Source organism: Hemicordylus capensis, chromosome 2 (assembly GCF_027244095.1).
Source record: "Hemicordylus capensis ecotype Gifberg chromosome 2, rHemCap1.1.pri, whole genome shotgun sequence".
Taxonomy (NCBI): Eukaryota; Metazoa; Chordata; class Lepidosauria; order Squamata; family Cordylidae; genus Hemicordylus; species Hemicordylus capensis.
The window spans coordinates 237388783-237403035 of NC_069658.1; the positions used below are offsets into that span (position 1 = coordinate 237388783).

A 14253-nucleotide genomic window follows, 5' to 3' on the forward strand; every position below is an offset into this window, starting at 1 on the left:
GACCCTTGATCCATCTGACTCACTAGGACCCTGACTGGTCCCAACTCTCCAGGGTTTCCGATGAAGAATTCCCCAGGGCTGCATGGAGACTGAAGCTGGGGCCTCCTGCAGGCCAAGCAGACGCTCTGCCCCTGAGCTGCAGCCCCTCCCCTCAGGAGGCTGACCGTCTGCAGGGAGGGCGATTATAACGTATATGATACCTCTGAGAGGGAGATGTATGAGCCCGCTTTATATAAAATGTATAGCTTATATCTTATCCCAGTTAATCCTCTCTCCCCAAAAAGTGAACAACTTTGGTCTTAGGCTGAGCTAAGCCAAAGATGATTCAGACAGGTTTTAAAAAATGTAGAGGAGGGATTCTTTTCTGTACCAATATCTCTTTTATTGCAAAAATCAAAATTATATCAGAATCAATACTGAGTTGCATGGACACTAAGTCAAGGCACACATACAACTAGATGTTCAGTTTCCAAAATACAGTAGCATATACAAAATACAAGGAGAAAGTACTAAAAGGAACCTAAAATATACAAAACAGTTCCTATTTCTCCAGGAATACAGCTTGCACAAAAGCAATTTCCTTCCTTGATGTTTTCACGCCACAGCAGTATCCACTCCAGGTCTTCTCCAGGAAGCCTCCTACTGGCCTCTCTAATGTATGAGAGAGGTGGCACCCTTCACTCTCACTCTCCGCCCCGCCTCCCACTTCAAAACCTGTCAGAAGCTGAGGACCTCATTGTCATGCCTGGTTTTGTTGTGACTGGGAGGAGAGACGTGAAGGCCCTACACAGAGTGCATAACAACAGGTGTGCAAACAAGGCCTCACTGGAAGCCTCCACAGAATGTCTTTACCGAGGTCAAAAGGGCTCATTATGTCAATCAAACACCCACCCAAGATGGAACGCTCTCTGTGACAAGTGGCACCCCACTCGTCAGCCTGGGACTCTACTAGTGACGGGGGTCAGTACCCCAAACTAGAGAGGTTAACAGTCTTATACTTACCAGTATTACTGAGCAATCTCTATTTATCTCTACTTCTCTTTGTCTTCTCTTTCTCTTTCACTGCGGCCATCATGCTCACCCCGAGTAGCGTAGCTGAGGGCTGCGTGAGGAGAAGGTTTACCACTCTGGATACAGAATGAACTTTTAAATGAAAGAAAATCAAGTGTATTTATGTACAAGCAGCTTAAAGGCTTCTCTCTGCCAAAGCAGGGCTTGACGCTTGTAAGGGTTTCTTTATCATAGTAACAAGCCTTGGCTAAAGTGTAAATAATGTGAGATGTAAGATGGTGAGACACAGACTTCACCCACTGGCAGACGTTTTACACAGTGTAAATTGACAGACTGTACTATTTATCTAAGTATATGACTGAGATAGCCACAGTTGGATCGCCTGTCACCTATAGACACAGATCCTGTCCGATCCCGTCCCTCCCTGAAACCCCACCAGTCTCAGAACAGACCTCTCTAGAAACCCTCTAGCTAGCTCTCTATGTCCCTATCTATGGGCTTTTCTAAGCCCTATATGATACACCGAGTGTTCAGTAGTTCAGTTTAACTGCCTCTCTCTGCTCCATTCTGAAGCCTCCCCCTTAGGAATCTCACTTTGAGGGCAGTTCGTTGGACTTCAGAAGTTTATTGATAGGACTGTAGCTGCTTCCAACTATCACACTGTCCATAACAGGATCACAGCCTTCCAAAGCATCTTGAGAGAGGGAGATCCAGGATCTGTTAAGCATATAGAAGAACAGGCCTTGTTGAAGGAGAACCAGTATGATTTCTTCAAGGGAAGGTATTGCCTCACTAACCTTTTGGAGTTTTTGAGAGTTTCAACAGGCATATGGATAAAGGTGATCCGGTTGACATTGTATTCTTGGACTTCCAAGAAGCTTTTGATAAAGTTCCCCAACAAAGGCTCTTGAGTAAACTTAGCAGTTATGGAATAAGGGGACAGGTTCATGTGTGGATAGGTAACTGGTTGAAGGACAGGAAACAGAGTAGGACGAAATGGACATTATTCATAATGGAGGTAGGTAGGAAGTGTGGTCCCTCAGGGATCGGTACTGGGACCAGTGCTCTTCAACTTGTTCATAAACGATCTAGACTTTGGTTTGACCAGCGGAGTGGCCAAATTTGCAGATAGACACAAAACTATTTAGGGTAGTGAAATCCACAACGGATTGTGAGGAACTCCAAAAAGATCTCTCCTAACCAGGGGACTGGGCGACAAAATGGCAAATGAGGTTCAATGTGAGCAAGTGTAAAGTGATGCAAATTGGGGCAAAAAACACCAACTTCACATATATGCTGATGGGATCTGAGCTGTTGGTGACTAAAAAGGAGAGGGATCTTGGGGTCGTGGTGGACAGCTCATTGAAAGTGTTGTCTCAGTGCACGGCATCTGAGAAAAAAAGCTAATTCCATGCTAGGAATCATTAGGAAGGGGGTTGAAAATAAAAGTGCCATTTTATTTTCTCTTATAATGCCCTTATACAAATCTCTGGTGTGGCCACATCTGGAGTACTGTGTACAGCTTTGGTCACCCTATCTTAAGAAGGATATCATAGAACTGGAAAAAGTGCAGAAGAGGGCAACCAAAATGATCAGGGGCTTGGAGCACCTTCCTTCTGAGGCTAGGGTACAGCATCTGGGGCTCTTTACCATGGAAAAGAGGCGACTAAGGGGAGACTGGCTCGAAGTGTATGAAATTATGCATGGAGTGGAAAGGGTGGACAGAGAGAAATTTTTCTCCTCCGCTCACAATGCTAGAACCAGGAGTCACCCCATGAAACTGAAGGTCGGGCAATTAAGGACCGACAAGGAAGTACTTTTTCACAAAGGGCATCATTAATCTATGGAATTCCTTGCCATAGGATGTGCTGATGGCCAACCGCTTGGATGGCTTTAAAAGGGGCTTAGACAGATTCATGGAGGAGAAGTCTATCAATGGCTACTAGTCTGGTGGCTGTGGGCCATCTCCGTCCTCAGAGGCACGATGCCTCTCAATCCCAGTTGCAGGGGAGCAACCACAGGAGAGAGGGCATGCCTACACCTCTTGTCTGAGGGCTCTCCAGAGGGACCTGGTGGGCCACTGTGTGAAACAGGATGCTGGACTGCATGGGCCATGTGCCTGATCCAGCAAAACTGTTCTTATGTTCTTATCTGTACAGACACTCATCCTGGGGGAGGTTCCCCTCTCAGCTATGTAATGTGAGCAGAAGGGTAGCTGGGAGGTCACTTCAGCTGTGTTTGGGCTGTTCCAGCTGCCAGGCTGCAGAAGCCCACGTGGGAGGTGGGTGTCACGATCTCACTCTACTGAAGAAGCTGACCAGAGACTTTTGACACAATAGCCAGTTGGAACTGTAGCTCAAACTTCAGCTTTAGTGATAAATGGTACTTTTTAACAGTTTCACCATGAATACAGGAATAAGAAGATAGGAACATAAGAACAGCCCTGCTGGGTCAGATCCAAGGCCCATCTAGTCCAGCATCCTGTTTCGCACAGTGGCCCACCAGATGCCGTTGGAAGCCACAGGCAGGAGTTGAGGGCATGCCCTCTCTCCTGCTGTTACTCCCCTGCAGCTGGTACTCAGAGGCATCCTGCCTTTGAGGCTGGAGGTGGCCCACAGCTCTCCGACTAGTAGCCATTGATAGACCTCTTTCCCATGAAGTTATCTAAACCCTTCTTAAAGCCACCCAGGTTGTTGGCTGTCACCACATCTTGTGGCAGAGAATTCCACAAGTTGATGATGTGTTGTGTGAAAAAGTACTTCTGTTTGTTGGTCCTAAATTTCTTCGCAATCAATTTCATGGGATGATCCCTGGTTCTAGTGTTATGTGAGAGGGAGAAGAATTTCTCTCTATCCACTTTCTCCACACCATGCATGATTTTATAGACCTCTATCCTGTCACCCCGCAGTCGTCTTTCCCCCCACTGGTTCTTACCATTCTACTTGGTTTCTGTTACACCCACTATATCTATGTTTTCATTAGTAACCAAGTACTCCAGCTCACCAATCTTGGCTCGGAATTCTTCTGGCATTGGTGTATAGACACCTATATGCCAGGTCCCTCTCCTGGTGCTGGTGTGTGCTTTCCTGCTTACCATCATTTGTCCTATTTGGCAAGCTGTCCTGTGTTTCCTTCTGCTCAACTCCTGGCTCTGCTCTGTCCCCTTCTGGTTTATCCAAAACATGTTCACCCTCACCCCTTAGGGGATTTTGCTGGCTGCAGCAGATCCTACTATTTAGTTCCATGCCATTATTTAGTATAATGCCATGACTATTCTCAGAGTATCTAATTGCACTAGCCATTTGAACCCAATCCAAGCTTAATCAATACCTGTTCCAAAACCCCCATATGTATCTTATCAAAAACTCTGAGGCAATTCTCACAATCGCCCCCAAACGGGCCAATGGAGCCCGGCCCGCTTTGGGGCGATCGTGGGCTGCAACAGGAGCTGCACGGCTCCCGGCAGCTAATCGCCCTAAATACCCCTCCCCTAAGATGAGGTTAATGGAGCGGGTGCTTCGTTAATCTCCTCTTTTGGCTTGCCTGTTGCCGCGGCATGCGGTGACACACGATAGACCCCTGACCTCCCGGGCTTGGGGGTCTCTACAGGATTCCCCATGTGCTTGGGTGAGGTATCCTGGAACTTTCAGGGGCCTCGTGGCCCCCAATCCCCGCAGCCTCCGCCTGTTCCGTGACAGCGCCGGCAGTCGTGTGGGTGGCCGATCCGGCGGCATCAAAGAACCCACACAGGAGAGAAGCCATATAAATGCTTGGAGTGTGGAAAGACCTTCTGCCAAAAGCGAAATCTTACTGTACATCATAGAATCCAGACCGGGGAGAAACCACATAACTGATTTGAGTGTGGATAGAGCTTTGGCAAAAATTGAGCTGAAATTGTTGCTCCCGGCAGTTAACCGCCCTAAATAGCCCTCCCCTAAGACAAGGTTAACGGATCAAATGCTCTGTTAACCTCTTTTTTGCTCATGTTTTTCTGCGGTGTGCAGTGACACAAGAGTCTGATTTATTAAGTTCATATTTTATTTTATTATGTTTTTTATTTGTACACTGCCCCAAACTTCTGTCTCTCAATGACCAACAAAAATTGATACAACTCCTCGGAGGGTTGTGTAGCATATGAAGTTCAATTGAACGACCGGACCAGCCGGTCATTTCGACTGAACTGGTTCGGCACATCAGAGTTCGATTTCTATTTATTCCTATTCGAACTGAACTGCATTTTTGTCTGGTTTGCACACCCCTAGCAAATATTCTATTTTGTTGCTTCATCTGTTTCAGTTTATAAGCCTATATTTCTTCACCTGCTGATTTCTCTCCCAACTCCCAATATTTTTAGTACAATATAACAGAAACTCAATCTCCAATGCATATGATTTATTAAGTTCATATTTTATTTTATTCAGCATTCAAAGTTTATTACAGTCTATGACCAGCACAACAAAGGGGGGGAAATACAATTAAAATATAAATAATTTTTTAAAAAGTCAATAGTCTAACCCATCAACAATGTTATAACTAAATGGTTATAGAGCAGCACTAGGACTGTTAATTAAAAACTGGTGCACTCTTCGAGCTGCTGCACAAAAGCCCGCCACTTTCCAAGAAATGGCAGGTATGCTGTCCTCAAGCAGGAAAGCCACTTGTTGGCTAGGCGTATTTCCTGGGAAACGAGCCAACAGTGGAGATATTAGTTCTAACGTAAGTCCCTATAAAAGGAGCAATAAAGCAAAACTTGTTCGATTGTTTCAACTTCCCCACCACCGCAGGGGCATAGATGCTCTGCATAAGAAGTCCCACTGTAGCGACCAGCAAGGACAGCAGAGGGAAGGCATCTACATCTGGCCTGTGTAAAAGCCAACCTATATCTGGGGATGTCTAATTGTTGCAGATAAGATAAAGGAGCAACAAGGTACCTTGTGATATCGTTACAGTAGAAACCTGGAGACTTAGATAGATCTTCCTGCCGCTCCATGTCTAATATTTTCTGTTTCACCAAGGCACGGGCTTGTGATAGTTCCATTTTGAGCAGGGTAAGCGGAAGCAACCCCAATGTTGCCAGTTTAGTAAGTATTCTGCGTTCCCAGGAGGCATGAAATGAATCTTGTAATGTGAGAAATACTAAACTGCCATGGGAGTGATGGATTTTAATCCAGTAAAAAATTGTAGGTATCCAATATCTAGCCTCCACCTTCACTAGACCCATCTCCATTCTCAATCTGGCATAAGAGACACAACGGGGGGTAGAAAGTACAGCTCTAAGAAATTTAGATTGAATTCTTTCCACCTGCTGAAAACTAGATAAAGGCCCTAGCTGTGCACCATATGTAAGCTGAGCGAGAGATTTGGCAAGAAAAAGTTTGATAGCAGAGGGTGTAAAACGCCCCCCCTTACTCCAAAAAACCCTGAGAATAGCGGACACACTCCTTTGAGCATTCTGGGACACATAGGTAGCATGTGGCTTCCTAGAGCCCGAGGCATGGAAGAGGACCCCCACATAATTGGAGGTAGAAACTTGCTGAATAGGGTGGCCATCAATTTTCCAATTGTGATGTTTAGATTTTTTACCGAGGGCCATGATCTTTGTTTTAGCATAATTAATTTCAAGACAGTTTCCTTTAGAATAGGAGGCCAATACCCCCAGGGCACATCTGAGACCCACAGGTGTTCTTGCCAGGATAAGAGTATCATCAGCATACAACAATGAGTTAATGTGCTTCTCTGCTAACTTTGGAGGATGAAAATTCAGATCTGCCAAACAAGTAACCAAATGATTAATATAAAAATTAAAAAGAAGTGGAGCCAATATACAACCCTGACGTACCCCTTTCTGAGTGGGGATTGCAGAGGACAAATGGCCCCAATTTTATTTTATTATATTTTTTATTTCTACACTGCCCCAAACGTCCGTCTCTTAATGACCAACAAACATTTATACAACTCCTGGGAGGGGTGTGTAGCATATTCAGTTAATAATGCCTTTTTTTTCCTAAAGACTCTCTTAGCTTTTTGTAACTTTTTTAAAAAAAGAGTGCATATGTTATTATACAACTCCTTATAAAACATTTAAAAGCATCCCATACTAGTGATAATGAAGCTATAGACCCATTATTACATTGAAACAATTCTTCCATCTCCCTTTCTTGCTATTCCACAAAATACAAAGCATTCAGCAAGGAAGTATTCATATACTATCTAAATGAAGTATTACACCGGCCTTCCAGTGCCAAACTAACTTAACAGGAGCATAACAGGGGTCTAAGGCCAGTTCTGTTTGCGGTATGTTTTCCATTCATTTCTCAGTCTGAGTCCAATAGCTTTTAGTGTAACCACATAGATGCCAAATATGGAAAAAGCTGCCAACCTTTCTTCTCATAATCTTTCCTGAAGGCTCCTTTTCTATCCCAGGTTGTGACCAATTTTCTGGCTTCATCCCAGCAGGTGACAGTCGGAGGAGGAAGAAGGAGGAAAATCCTTTTGGAGGATATTTGGGAAGTGTAAGATGGAAGAAGAGGGAAAAACAGAAAAAGAAAACTGAAACAAAATGGAAGAAGAGGATTGGACCATTTGCTTCTCAGCCTGGTGATGTCCATGAAAATGGAATGCAAAAAACAATGCAGAAAGAAAGAGAAAGAAGGCTGCAGGATCTGAGAAGGAAAAGCTTCAGTTCAAGCTTTAAACCTCAGTGGAAAATGCACACAGATGAGAAATCATATACATGCTTGGAGTGCGGAAGGAGTTTCAGACATAAGGGAAATCTTACTAGGCATCAAAGAACCCATACTGGAGAGAAACCATATAAATGCTTGGAGTGTGGAAGAAGCTTCAGCAGCAATGCATACCTTACTGTGCATCAAAGAACACACACAGGAGAGAAACCATATAAATGCTTGGAGTGTGGAAAGAGTTTCAGTGAAAGTGGAACGCTTACTGTGCATCAACGAACCCACACAGGAGAGAAACCATATAAATGCTTGGAGTGTGGAAAGAGTTTCATCCAGAAGGGAGCTCTTACTTTACATTGTAGAATCCATACTGGGGAAAAACCATATAAATGTTTGGAGTGTGGAAAGAGCTTCAGTGATAATAGAATGCTTACTTGGCATCAAAGAATCCACACTGGTGTGAAACCATATAAATGTTTGGAGTGTGGAAAAAGCTTCAGTGGCAATGCATGCCTTACTGTGCATCAAAGAACCCACACAGGGGAGAAACCATATACATGTTTGGTGTGTGGAAAGAGCTTCAACCATAAGGGAGCTCTTATTGTACATCATAGAACCCACACAGGAGAGAAACCGTATAAATGCTTGGAGTGTGGAAAGAGCTTCAGTCAAAGTGGAAAGCTTACTAGGCATCAAAGAATCCACACAGGAGAGAAACTATATAAATGTTTGGAGTGTGGAAAAAGCTTCAGTGAAAATGGAAAGCTTACTATGCATCAACGAACCCACACAGGGGAGAAACCATATAAATGTTTGGAGTTTGGAAAAAGCTTCAGCGGCAATGCATGCCTTACTGTGCATCAAAGAATCCACACAGGAGAGAAACCATATACATGCTTAGAGTGTGGAAAGAGTTTCAGCGAGAATGGGAAGCTTACTGTACATCAAAGAACCCACACAGGAGAGAAACCATATAAATGTCTGGTGTGTGGAAAGAACTTCAGGGAGAATGGAACACTTACTAGGCATCAAAGAACCCACACAGGAGAGAAACCGTATAAATGCTTGGAATGTGGAAAGAACTTCAGGTGGAAGGACATACTTAATAGTCATCAAAGAGCTCACACAGGAGAGAACCCATATAAATGCTTGGAGTGTGGAAAGAGCTTCAATGAAAGTGGAAAGCTTAGTAGGCATCAAAGAATCCACACTGGTGTGAAACCACACCATGCATAATTGTGTAGACCTCTATCATGCCTCTCCTCAGTCGTCATTTTTCTAAACTAAAAAGCCTCAGGTGGTGCAGCCTTGCCTCATAATAAAGGTGCTCTAGGCCCCTGATCATCTTGATTGCCTTCTTCTGCAAGTTTTCCAGTTCTACAATGTCCTTCTTAAGATCTGGTGACCGGAAATGAACACAGTACTCCAAATGTGGCTGCACCATAGTTTTGTATAAGGGCCTCATAATATTAGCAATTTTATTTTCAAACCCCTTTCTGATAATTCCAAGCATGGAATTTGCCTTTTTCACAGCTGCTGCACATTGAACCAAGACTTTCAATGAGCTGTCCACCACAACCCCAAGATCCCTCTCCTGACAGCCTGATCTCATAAGAGTATACTGTATGTGAAGTTGGGTTTTTTTGCCCCAGTGTGCACCATTTTACACTCTATTTTATTTATTCATTCATTCATTCATTCAATTTTTATACCACCCTTCCAAAAAGGCTCAGGGCACATTGAACCGCATTTGCCATTTTGTTGTTACGAGCACATGTGCCATAACCTTAGGCTTTAAGGTAGCAACTCAGAAGCATGTGGAATTCAGGCCTGTGTCTGATTTCATTTTATATTAAGAAATGAATTAAGGCCTGGACTGAAGGTGAACTGACACCCAGGTCAACTGCTCTGTGAAGGAGGAGGCAATCCAGCATTGGTTTTTGTTTTTGTTTTTTTGCAAATTCAATTTTTATTGATTTTAACAATGGCAATATTATCATTCATTAAAAATACACACATAAAAGGTGGACTTCCCGATCACATTTCTTCGTGAATCAGCAACTATAAAATTTACCCTTGGTAGGATGATAATTCAAAACATAAGTTCAAACCCTTACAAACATAATTAATCTAACCAACCTGCGATTTATACTAAATTTCAAACCCTGCTGTCAAGTCCATAGTAGGAAAGTAATTCTTTAGATACAACAAAAATGATTTCCAATCTTCTTTAAAACACTCCAAGTTTTGATCTCTTAATAGTGCTGTAAGTTTTGCCATCTCCGCATATTCCAAAATTTTTAACTGCCAGTCTTCTTTTGAAGGCAGTTCACTAGACTTCCATTTCTGTGCATATATAATTCTAGCCGCCGTGGAGGCATACATAAAAAATGTTAAATTGGTTGTAGAAATTGCACCTTGTGTTATTCCCAGCAGGAAGGATTCTGGCTTCTTAGGAAATGTCATTTTAAATATTTTCTTTAATTCATTATATATCATATCCCAATAGGCTTTAGCCTTCCCACAGGTCCACCACATATGAAAAAATGTGCCTTCAAAATGGCCACACTTCCAACATTTGTTTGAAACATTTTTATACATTAATGCCAATTTTTTTGGTGTCAGATACCATCTATACATCATTTTATAATAATTTTCTTTGATAGCATAACATGCAGTAAATTTTAAATCATTTTTCCATAACTTTTCCCAGGCTGCCATTTCTATATTACGCCCCGCATCTTGAGCCCATTTTATCATAGTCGTTTTAACCACTTCGTCTCTTGTTTCCTCCAAAAGCAACAGTTTATACATTTTAGAAACTAATTTTTCATCATTTTGACATAATTCCTTCTCAAAATTTGAAGTCTGGTCCTCAAATCTGACTTTAAGGTCCTTCTTATACATCTCATTTAACTGATGATACTGAAACCAATCTCTAACCAAATCTTGTATTTCAGTTAAGCTTTTTAACTTACAATCCTTTTCCTGAAAATGTAACAAATCCCTATAGGTACCCCAGCACATTTGCATATTTACTTCTTTACGTGATAAGGCTTCAATCGGAGATACCCATAACGGAGTTTTAGGTTCAAACCAATTTTTGTATTTTAACCACACCCTCATTAATCTCCTTCTCACATAGTGGTTCAAAAAATCTTTATGTATTTTACTTTTTTCATACCACAAATACGCAGGCCAACCAAACCTTCTGTCAAATCCTTCTAAATCAAGAATTCTAGGATTTCTTAGCGTTATCCATTCTTTTAACCATGTCAAACAAACAGCATCAAAATACAACCTTAAGTCTGGCAAGTTAAGACCACCTCTTTCCTTTGTATCTGTTAGATTCTTAAAATTAATTATTGGTCTTTTCCCCTGCCAAACAAACTTAGTTATGTCCTTCTGCCATTGCTTAAAACAAGTTAAAGTGTTAATTATGGGAATAGTCTGAAAGAGAAACAACATTTTAGGCAGGACATTCATTTTCACCACTGAAATTCTTCCCATTAAAGACAGATTCATTTTAGACCATCTTTGTAAATCAATTTTCACTGAATTCCATATTTTGACATAATTATTTGTAAACAACAGGGAGTTGTTATTTGATAACCAAACCCCCAAATATTTAACTTTCTTCTCCACTTTCAGCTCACTTATTTCAGAGAATCTGTCTTTGGTTTTCTGATCCATATTTTTAGTTAACACCTTAGTCTTGGTCTTGTTTATATAAAATCCAGCCAGCTGACCAAATTGTTGTATTTTATCCAAAAGTATTTCAATCTTATTCATTGGATTCTCTAAAAACAGCACAACATCATCTGCAAAGGCTCTCAGCTTATAATCCTGTTTCCCAATTTTGGGACCATGTAATTTATCATCTTCTCTGATAGTTCTACAAAGCACTTCTAGAACCAATATAAAAAGCAATGGGGAAAGTGGACATCCTTGTCTAGTCCCTTTTTGTATTACACAGTTGTCTGTTAATTCCCCATTTATAATAATCTTAGCATATTGCTCCGAATAAATCGTCTTAATTGCCCTAATAAAATTATTGCCAGCAGTCATTACCTCTAGTAATCTCCACAAAAATTGCCACGAAATATTGTCAAAAGCTTTCTCTGCATCTAAAAAAATCATCGCCATCTGTTTATCATTATGTTTTTCATAGTACTCCAGTACATTCAAGACTGTTCTGACATTATCTCTCAATTGTCTCTTTGGCAAAAATCCAGCTTGATCTTCATGAATAAAATGCCTCAGTATAACCTTCATTCTTCTTGCCAAAATAGCAGCAAAAAGCTTATAATCATTATTTAAAAGTGAAATTGGTCTATAGTTTTTAACTAACGTTATATCTTGGTCTGATTTGGGGATTACTACAATATTTGCGTACTTCCATGAATCCGGCATAGTCCCTTTTTGTAAAATATCATTCATAGTCCATTGAAGAGGTTGTAAAATTTGATCTTTAAATGACTATAGTATAAAGCTGACAGTCCATCAGGCCCAGGGGCCTTATTGGGCTTGGCTTGATTTATTACTTCTATTACTTCCATAACTGTTATCGGAGCATTCATAATTTCTATTTACTCCTTAGTAAGTTTTGGAATATTTTTGGTCCTAAGAAACTGCTCAATTTTTTTATCTTCAACTATTTTGCCTTTATATAATTCTGAATAATATTTAAAGAATTCCGCTCTTATTTCCTTTCCATCATAAGGGAGCCCGTTTGTTGTAAGTATTTTGGATATATAATTTTTCTCCTTCTCAGATCTAATTTTCCAAGCTAACAACTTGCCTGGTTTGTTTGCGAACTCGAATGTCCTTTGCTTGACAGCATTGTATTGTGAAATGGGTACTCAAGGCCAGGCCTGAGCTAATCAATATGCTAAAATGTGACTCACTACCAGATAATGTCTGAGGAAGAGGCCAGAGGCTGATCTCCCCTCTTCTGTTGCAAGAAATCTATGTTAATCTTTGTCAGTGATGGCTCTGCTATGCCCAAAGGGGATTACTCAGTTGCTGTCTATAGAAATTCCACCCTAGGAGAACACCTGTAGATTTAGTCTTTCTACTAACACTTTAACACCTTTTGGGGTCAGACTGGCAAATCGGGGAAGATGCAATTTGTAGCTCTGAGATGCAGATGTGCTTTGGGCAATGTTCCCCCTCCCTTCTAAGCACACAGTTTACAGAAGATGAGATTCAGATCTCTCTGGCCTGGCCAATATCCTGAATAATTAAAAGACATTGTCCAGAAGGTAACAGCGTTGTCACCCCTTTTTGGGGACCCAGGAAAAGAGGAGATTTGAATAGATTCTATGAGAGATCAAAGGAAAATACACTATAAAGAATGAGGCTACTGGACAGAGAGTTAGCAGTCTTGTGCCTATGGGCGTCTTGTGTCTACATTCAAGATCTGCTCACAAGCGATCCCAGAGTTTGCTGCTAAGCCGTAGGGCAACAAGCAGGAACTCTGTCCATGGACAGGAGCTGTCTGTGACTTCTACTGCGCAGTGAGAAGTCAAGACTTCCCCAGCCATGGTGCTCTGACTCTCAGCCGTGATCTGAGCAACTGCAACAACTCCTGTCTCCAGCCAGAGGCCTCGCTCCTTCAGCTGAAAGATCCTGCGTTCTCAAGTCTCTCTGATCCTGGTAATATGCCTCTACAAGCCTTGGGGTCTTTCCATCTTCCCCCCTCCTTCTCCTTCCCCCCCTTTTTTCCTCTACTAACTCCTGATCCCCTCCCCCCAACCATGCCAGCCCTCAGCCTTCCTCCCCCCCTTTTCCATCTGTATCTGAATTATATTAGGCTCTAGGAAGATTTAATACACACACATATGGTAGTTAGGAACACTGGTTGAATATTGGTGCTGGCTAGGATGTTCTGTTTTAAATGCTGTAAGTAATATATTGATAGAGTGTTCTGCTTTCTGCTCAGCGTGATTGATGTTGTTATTCTTTTATACTCAATAATGCCCATTGAATCCTTTTAGGAATGGTTTGATGTCCTTCCTTGTGCCCAGATCCTACGTGGTCACTATATAAAAGAACTTGGTCACTTGGTGACACTATGGGACAGGCCTAATTTTGTATGCTAGCTAATGAGCATATTTGGTATATAAATCAGGCCTGGACCGTAACAATAACCTTTTATGATGATGAGCCCCCCCGCCCCCCACCGAGAAAGCAATACAAATTCCATTTCTGACCATCATTGTTGTCAAGATATTTATGAATCTTTCCCCATGGTCATTATCTAGAGCAGGGAGGCTGATTCATGTCCATTTGAAATACAGAAGTAGTTTCACAATCCCCACATACTGGGTTTCTTCTTTTGGAGCCACTCGGTAGACAAAAGGGAATATCCTCTATAATAAAATAGTTAGGTGTGCGCCCATGTCTCTGTGCCCGTGTCTTTCTCGGCCGTTCTGGACATGCGCAGAGTGCATGCCCTGAACACCCGAGAAAGATACGGCCGCAGAGACATGGCGGACATGTTGTCTCCTGGGTCAAAAGAAGGAGAAGCGGGGACCGGGGAGGGCAGAGGCGGCAGCGG

The 14253-nt window shown here is 42.1% G+C and overlaps 1 pseudogene; it reads left to right on the forward strand.

Annotated features, from left to right (window-relative positions):
* Positions 1-14253, forward strand: part of LOC128343875 (zinc finger protein 624-like) — a 36519-nt pseudogene that overhangs the window by 4631 nt on the left and 17635 nt on the right.